At 38.5% G+C, this 9155-nt stretch overlaps 1 protein-coding gene across 1 annotated transcript in view; it reads left to right on the top strand.

The window, feature by feature from the left end:
* Nucleotides 1–1511: 1511 nt before the first annotated feature.
* Nucleotides 1512–9155, top strand: part of nacc2 (NACC family member 2) — a 41539-nt gene continuing 33895 nt past the window's right edge. Inside the window, exon 1 of the mRNA XM_014999809.2 lies at nucleotides 1512–2234. The gene's annotated coding sequence lies outside the window, so the exon portion shown is untranslated. The remainder of the gene's footprint in view (nucleotides 2235–9155) is intronic.

The raw sequence follows: 9155 nt of genomic DNA, 5'->3' as shown, positions 1-9155 counted from the left end.
AGTTAAAATCTCCTGGATTACTAATTAGACGGCCTATGACATTCTGTTTACATACACAATTGCAGACATGCATACCTTTACCTATATCTGTTCATTCAGATGTTCATAGATACATACTATGATATATAGACATATCCTGGGATATTCGGGTGGGTCTCTCAGAGTATGTGTATGAAATTAGGACCAAAGTTATTGATGCTGCTGGTAGATTTAGGTTTAAACAAATTTTTTAGTATTAGCAACATGAAGTGAGATGAAATGTTAATCCTGTTTTGTTGTTCTTAAGCATGGTACGATTTTTTTTATCTGTGAAAGGTGCTACATCAGGGGTCCCCAAACTTTTTCCTGCGAGGGCCACATAGCTGTTCCTTTCTGTGGTCGGGGGCCGGTCTTAGTTTTTGCAGTAAAAAAAAAAAAAAAAAATCGGGGGGGGGGGTTGTTCTGTATTTGAAACTGTCGAGCGGGGGGGGGGGGGGGGAGACGACGACACATTCGCGCTTTTGGATAGATTTTTACCCAGAATGCAAATGGAAAAAACCGTGAGTGAAACGGTGACTGACGAGTATATATTCCATTGAGGGAGTAAGTTTCACATTTGCTCAAAAGCCCCCTGGTGGTTGAAGAAAAATCCACATATAAACCGGAAAATACAATATATGAAAAAAAACACTGAACGCTCTCTGGTATGAGCTGGCGGGCCGGATCCGGCATTGTTCAGGGGGCCGGACCAAATGACGTGGCGGGCCGGATCCGGCCCGCGGGCCGTAGTTTGGGGACCCCTGTGCTACATGGATAAACTTTACTTAGTTACTTACCTACTTAGTTATATTATTGTTTCAGAGTAGTCCAAACAGAGCCCAGAGCTGCATCTAATAAGGAATCTGCATAGGCAGCTAAAGATTAAGGTGATGCAACGGAGACCTTTTAATTATGAAAACCTAAACCTAAGAGCATGTAAATAATGATAAATTACCAAAACAGCCACAGAAATAAGCTAAAAGCTATTACTGTTACAAGAACTGTTTGACTTGACTGTTGCAATGCGATGCCAAAAAAACAAAGATTTTTTTCATTTAATTAAAGAGAAAGGCATGAATTATATTCAATGTCCCATTATTTAGTAAAATGTATGTTTTTTTATGACGTTTTCTACATATGAAATATGTTTGTAATGACAGATATGTATCCTTTCCCATTTGAAACAATCTTCTTGGTTAAATGAAAAATAATTTCAGATTTAAATTGGTTTTGGGCTAATCTGTAAAAAGCCTACACTCAGACAGACATTCTAGATAAATAATGCATGTATGAATATGTATGGATAAGGTTCATATATTTATTCATTACATACATATATTCATTGGATGAATACATACATACATACATACATACATACATACATACATACATACATACATACATACATACATACATACATAAAACAATGTTGATTTGAGGTCACTCCGCCAGCAGTTGGCGCCTGTAATTTAGGAGAACAACACACATGCGCATCATGTATCCTGGGCTGTCTTCATACAGTGACACGTGAGATACCCACACATGTAAGTGTAATTCAGGATCTCCGTCGTACTCCGACGTCCTATTTACAACGCTTTTTGTGCTTAAAGTGCTGCACCAAACACCGTGAGAACAAACTCAGACGTCCTTTAGAGCTCTCTAACTAATAAACAGTAAAGAAGAGTACACCTTTAAGCCCCCAGAGTGCACCGAGTTCGTGTATTCGTGTATGAAAAAAAAAAAGAAAAGAAAGAGAGAGGCGCATGATATGACAGTCCATTTACCGCGCAGACCACTGTTGGACAGCGCGTGTGCATTAAAGTGAGGGACCGACTATGTCTGCGTCTTTAAGCAGAACTCTATACGGACTGCTGCATGATGTCAGCCTGCTCTCGGTCCGTGCGCTGCTCGTGTGAGAGCCGCATTTTACTTCCTGTACAGGGACAGGAGCGGGCAGAGAAAGAGAGAGTGGGATAGCGAGATGGGGGGACGAGCGGCCGAGACAGGACTAAAAGTGATAGAGTGAGCCAGCGGGACGAGACGAAGGAGGAAACCCGGGGCCTGCTTGTCTCTCCTTTTTTTTTTTTTCTTTTTTGAAGAAGAAGAAGAAGAAGAAGAAGAAGAAGAGAAGAGAATCCTACAAAGTTTAGAGGTTATCCAGCCTGCCACATCTGCGCCAGCTGACAGCTTCAGTCTATGGAATAGCGACAAATCGGGTAAATATATCCCCCACCACCACCCTCCTTCTCTTGGCGTGATATACAGTGCCTGATTTGTATGACGCATAGGTTTTTTTACCATGCGTTACTCTCTCGATTCTCTACCTTTATTTCTCTGCGAGCGGCTGCTTATCCCGACACTCGCCTGGCTCCACATTCAATCATCTGCAAATTCGCAGCTCATCCTTAAATAAAAGTTAACACTCTGCAACTTTAATAAGAAGTAATAGGAGCTTTTTTCGTGGAGGAGCAAACGATCCCCCCTCCTCCCCTCCACTTGAATGCGTAAAGCGCGACTGTCGAAGAATTTTTTGAAACTCGTAAAAATCCAGTGTTGATGTTGGACAGCGTTTTAACCTCAGGAAGCAGCGTTGTCATGAGTGTCAACTGTACAAGTGGTAGAATTGGCATGATGCTATGATGGGGCTTACGTCATAATTTAGCCACAAATAAATATATAAATAAATAAATCACCAGCCAGGACGGTAACGCAGTAAGTTGCGAAGTGGCATGTAAGTCTATTGCAGGTATGGTGATAAATGAGGGAGGTGGGTGGGAGGGATTGTCAAATGTCTTCTTATCTCTATTAATGCATTAAATATGAAACTTGCTTAAGAAAAAAAAAACAACAGCTAGACAAAGAAAAAAAATCAAGTAAAGCAATCACAAAATAGAGCAAAAATAATCAATCTTAAATAGGATTATATAGTAAACATAACCCCCCCCCCGCCCCCCCTGAAATATTGGTTTTTACTGTAAATTATTCAGAGGCAAGTCTGATTTGCGGTGCTGTTTACCTCACCTGAACTTTCTGAGACACATCAGACCATATACATTCAAGGCCTCGCTCCCCCCTCCACACACACACACACACACACACACACACACACACACACACTAACACACTTTTTCTTTTTATTGTGTGTACAAGAGTGCAATGTGTGGCTAGCCAGCAAGTAGTTTGTGGCAGTTTTTCTTCATTTCCTGTTAGTGTTCTTTCCTCAGCAAACACTTTCTCTCTATCAACATGTTGTCATTAATGTTGTCTAAACGGTTGCATTTTGTGCATATCCAGAGGTTACTTGGATCCTAATCTTATAAATCTGAGCTTTGTAATTTTATAATATTTTTGAAAAAGTGGTTTTATTCTATTTTTTTTTTCAGCATCCTTGTCCCAAATCCCATTTCAGTTATGTCTCCAAATAGCTGGCTTTTTTTTTTTTTTTTACCTCCAGAGTTAAAAGATCAAGTGAATAAGAGCATTTTTATTTACTTGTAAGAGAACTTTAAAATCAATATATATGTATAGGTGCACCTAGCTACCCCGAGGCAAGACAAACACAGGTTTGTTTTTCCTTCAAGCTGGTTTTATCATACCCACGCTCAAATACGAGGAAATCATTTCTGGGGATGTAGGCGTGTGCTGCAAAGTTTTGTTTTCGCTCGTCTGACTTTATCACAACATACGTGGAAAATGTGGGAATTTATTGTTCTCCTGAACGGACTCCTTCCAACAGTCGTCCAGCATTGAGTTGGATGGCTGCCATAGAGTTTGTGATTGCTCTCCGCAGCTGTATTTGTCTGTTTGTGGCTGTGTGCATCTGTGTGAGTTGGTGGTGCATTAGCATGTCCCAGAATGCCCTAGTTCTACAGGCCTCTGAGTTTATGTCATTCCAACGACGAGGCCCAGAGCTGGATGCTAGGGTGGGGGTGTCAAGAAGAGAGAAAAACGTTTTTTATTTATTTATTAATTTCTACATTTAAAAAGGGTGTTAACGATAAGAATAGAATAAATGTTTGGACTCCAAGCAGAGAAGATATTATTTGAATGTTAAAAAAAAAAGTGTACACTGGCATGTATTGATTTCCTGGAAAGAGATTCTAGGTAGTGTAGGTCATGACTTGATAAACCTGTTAAGCGGTTGGGGGAAAACCGGCTAAAAACTATTTACTTCATGCCCATTTCCTTTATCCGTTTGTCACGTAAATAAACATGAAGATGTCTATTGATGTCTAAATGTAGATCAAAAGTTTAAGAAGCTTAAAGAGCAAATATTTGACATGTTTTTCTGAACTAAAAGGTGAGAGAGGCTGACCCACCTAGAGCACACAAAGACAGTGTTTGGAGGGGGTTCTACAGCCAACATCTCTTTCCTATTTATTATAAAAGTGACAACATACATGAAGCGGACCAACCTGTTTCTAGAAACAGTCTAAACTGTCTCACTTATAGATTTATGATTTTATTTTACCCTTTACAGCAGTACAGTGATTTGCATATGTTTTAAGGACGAAAGGACTGAATAGTTGTAGTGTCCAGCTTTTTGAGTAGTGAGGCTTTTTTGAAAAATCAAAACAACTTTAAAAATGTGTCAACCTTTAAAATATCTTCTTCTAATTCGATATGATGGCACCCTGACATCTACACAAGTTCAGAACAGCCCTGAAGCTCCTTGGGGCTAAAAAAAAAAAAAAAAAAAAAAGCACTCCGTAGCTTGCGTTTTACTTGCAACATCCCAGCTCTTTACTTTTTGGTACTGTTCATGCCAACAACTAGCAGGTGTGAATCCTAAAGGGTGTAATATGTACTTTGATCATGTCTGAACCAAAGTTTGATATAATGTTTAGCTAATGTTCAGATGGAGAAATGACTTAATCACCATTGTAAATGTATATCATTAGAGGAAATAAGATCTATGTAAAAAGTAAAAAAAAAAAAAGTGAAAAAGAAAGAAACGAGGCCCGATGAACCCTTGCATTGTTCATTGTTCTTCCATTGGTTCATTTTAAATAACTCCTTTAGCATGAAAAAAAAAAACCCACACAGGAATGTTGTTTGATTAGCAGAGCTCAGAAAGAGCTTTATGACAGCGGGCTGACGAGGATATACATAATAAAAATCAACGATAATATCCTTTCCACTGTCTTACCTTTAAACTACCCCACAAATACTTTTGTCATTGTGTGTGTAAGTGCGTGTGTACACGTGAATCCATCTTTTTTTTTCTATCAAAGTTAGTGCTTGGTGATTATCCCGCCCTCTGCTTACCCATGTAAACATGTGTGAAGGGTGTGTTTAGATGCCCATAATTTTCTTTGGACTGGAATGACTCACTCTTGATGGGTTGAGATACAGAGCACCAGTCATACATCATATTCACAAACAATAGTGGCGCGCTTTCTAGGTATTGCCGGGCTGGTTCGAGGAAAACCCTGAAGGATAAAAACCTGCTTGGCCTGTTTTGTTCAGGCATGTTGCCATTCGTGGAAAAGAGAATTCAAACAGTTAAGAGTAACTGTGAAAACATGTCCTTGTTCTCAGTGTAACTTTAGACAATTCCTAAAAAGACCGACACGAACACACCGAGAGAAGTTAAGTTGTGACGGGAACTTTAATTTAAAGGTTATTGTAAATAGATGAAATACAGGAACAAATGCTTGGAAACCTCGACAGCCGAGTGTTTGTTTTATGGGTTTAATCTGCATTCTCAAGTACGGTGCAAACTCAAAGTGGTAAACACCACACATTTACTCAAAGAACAAGCAAAAGAGTTGGTACAAACTGAACACTAAAATTTGTAGTTTTTAAAAATTTTTTTTTTTTTTATTGTATACATTTTCATTATCCGGCCCAAGAGTGTTTTCAAGAAAAAGTCATCATGTGTGGATGTTTTAATACAGTTTCCTCTTAAAGACGGGTAAAATACTAATGACTTAACAGTGAACAAATGTTTCTAACTTGACGCTCTTTACTTTAACATGTTTTATTTACGAAATGTTACAGATGTTATGACATTTATTATGAAATTAAATTATGTCATGTTTTCACTTACCTGCTCACAGAGTTTCAGCCACACAGGTTTGATTGAAACAACCTGATGAGATGTTGAAACTAAACTCCTTATATAAGTTTTTTTTTCTTTCTTGATGTTTGGAAAGGATAACCCTGGTGCATTAATATAAACCAGTTCATGTCAGTATATGACATTAAAGGGCAGAATTGGTTGTTAGTTCTAAAAAAAATTAAACTTTTTTAAGAAGTTTTTATTTCATCTTTGTAACATAAAGCTTTTCAGAATGAACACACCTTGTTACATCACCAAAGCTCCTTGCTGGAGGCTAGAAATGTGCTTATTAGGCTTTTACTAGCGAATGCCAATCACTGGTTTTTGAGTGAAATTACAGATTTTGCAGGTGCTCTCTTGCAACAATAAATCAGTGCTGCCAGTCGCTATTAGGATAGCAGATGTGTCAAGATTAAAGAGACGTGGCTGTTGGAACCTGAGGGCAAACTCATGGAGACCAACAACCAATCATCAAACATTGTGTGCGCTACGTTTAAACGGTAGATCTACTGAATCTAAAACAAAAAAAACAGAGCTTTGACTGTCACAAAAAGTTGAATTAGCAAGGCTACAAAATGAACTTTCTGCTTATCTTCCCACTGATTGCAATATCTCATGACACATAGCTTAAAGTGGACAACGCTGCAAAAAAAACGATATTACAGCCGCCACCGATAAGGCCTGTACAAACAGCAGTAAATTAAACGGGTGATATTAATTCACCTGTTTGCGTGGAGGCTTGGAATAAAGCTAATTTTTTGTAGTTAAGATGTCCCTTCACCGGTTGAAATAGACGGAAGTTAAAATATTTATTTTCAATGTTTTTAGGGATGTTGCCAAGCAGTACAGTGTTAGCTCTCTGTTCGAGGGAACTCCAACTAGTTCACTCATAGAACCAGTAAGGAACTGTTTCTTTCACCGGGCCTGATTTGGAGCTGAAACAGATGTGTTTGAAAGAACAGGTTGTCGGAACCCGTCCTATTTGAAGGATTGACGCTGTTCGAGAAAAATAGATTCAAGAGGAAATTAAATTGGATTTAACTTTGCTTCCTTTCCAAAACATTATTATTTCACACCTACACCACACTGACACATATCACAGAATAGATTAGCTAATAGTGATGTATGATTGACGCTACATGAATCCCTACTGGTGTTGTTTTCCTTATGTTTTCTGGTCAATGCAGACGTACTTACTAATAATTTTAATAGTTTGAAAACTGGTATAATTCGTATGTAACAAGAGACACTGCACGCCTATTTTATTCTTTATTTACTTAGATTTAAGCGCTATTTTTGTGACTACTACTTAACTCTAATTCCCTTATAGGGTCCTGCTGCTATTTAAGTTACAACAGTTAAACTCTTCCTAAAGAAATATACCAAAAGTCTTTTTGTCCTTTTTCCTTCTCCCGAGATTTGCATTTTTCATTGTTGTTCGCCACTGTGCCAATGTTCTGATGTGATTTTTCACAGAAACACTTGTAACAAATCATCTAATGTATCCAAAAAAAAAAAAAGTGAGACATTTCAACTGTCAGCTGTGGTGGAACATTGTGTTTGCATGATGTTCTTCTTCTTCTTTTTTTTTATATTATTATTTCACTTCTTTTCTAAATATAATCTGCTATTGACTTGAAGAACACACACACACACACACACACACACGCAGAGAGAGGATTTTGGAGCCAGAAATCCAAGTTTGCAAAGCACTTTAAAACACTTATCCGTATCGTTGTCGTTTGCTGAGCACAAAGATACAGTTCTTGCTGAAAACTGTGAGGAAAATATTATAAACTGAGGTGAAAAGTGTGAGGCACAGCGAGTCGGTAAAAGCCTGTAGGAATCTTCAAATGTATTTGGCTGGCTCTGGCTCTCTACGTGCTTTTCAGGAAGCCTTCCAAGAATTTAGACAATGAACAGTAAACATGGCATGTTCCTAGAACAATTCCACATTAGATCTTAGGGATCACGTGGCTCTCTCTCCCTCTCTGTCCCTTTTTTTTTTTCTCAGAACGGACTGCCCCCACACCACACTCCATAGCAGATAACTAGCAGTAAAGTCTCATGTTCCTTGTGTACGCACTGCAGTTACACTTGACAAGGAACTGGCGCAAACTGACAACAGTGCTATAGTGCACACTTTATGGGTGTGTGTAGGTGCTTGTGTGTGTGTGTGTGTGTGCGTGCGGGCCTCTTTCTCTCTTTCACTTTGTCTCAGAGATTTCAGCTAAGTGGCATGTTTGGCTGTTGGCAGAATTCCTAGGAAGATCACATGTCATGAATGTCGTGCCTGTGTTGTGTGGGCGTATAAGTTCAGTGGTGTGATCGTGCATGTCCGTGCAGTTGTGCATGGATGGAAAAAGATTATTAAAAAGAAAAGAATGTGAAATGAAAGGCAGCATATGCACATGTGATTGCTCCAAATGTTTTCAGCATGAATAGAAGCACGTAGCCATGGCAGTGAATTGCAAAGTACTAAGAAGTATGACAAAGACGTGTTGCTGAAACAGTCATGAGATTGAATTCGGCAAAAGGACGGAAAATTAGATTTCTTTACTTAATGATACTTCATAGTCAATAGTGTTTTGCTTCATTTAATGGCTTTTGTGGTATCAGTCCATTAAAATTTAAATTAGCCTAAATAGTCTTATAGACAAGTTGTTTCATTGATCTTGTAATGCAATGCCTTAAAAGCTATGAAAAGTTGCAATTTGAACCTTCTGACTCCAAATGTTTTTTTGTTTTTTTTTTCTTCTCAAATTAAAGACCACTTTTTAAATGGGGTCACTCCTATTTACAGATCTTTGCGTTTTAGAGAAGGCTCTCCTAACTTTGTTTGAAGTTAAAGTATTAATTTAGGAGATAGTGGAGACAAACCTGAGGAAATGCACATGCACACTTTCAGAAGGACCTAAATAGAGCCGTACACCAACACAGACTTATGCAAAAGTAGTCAGCGCAGAAAGAGCACTCTGCGTGACCTTTATTCTGCAGCCCACCTTAATTTTCCATGCTCATTTGCTTCGTACCATACATAATTAAATTGCTGCAAACTCCAAGCCTCTCTCAA

The sequence above is a fragment of the Poecilia mexicana genome, unplaced genomic scaffold, assembly GCF_051168715.1.
Source record: "Poecilia mexicana isolate PSO_F unplaced genomic scaffold, ASM5116871v1 scaffold_12, whole genome shotgun sequence".
NCBI classification, from domain to species: domain Eukaryota; kingdom Metazoa; phylum Chordata; class Actinopteri; order Cyprinodontiformes; family Poeciliidae; genus Poecilia; species Poecilia mexicana.
The sequence above is the reverse complement of the archived record's forward strand: the minus strand, read 5'-3'. Positions and strand labels throughout refer to the sequence as shown.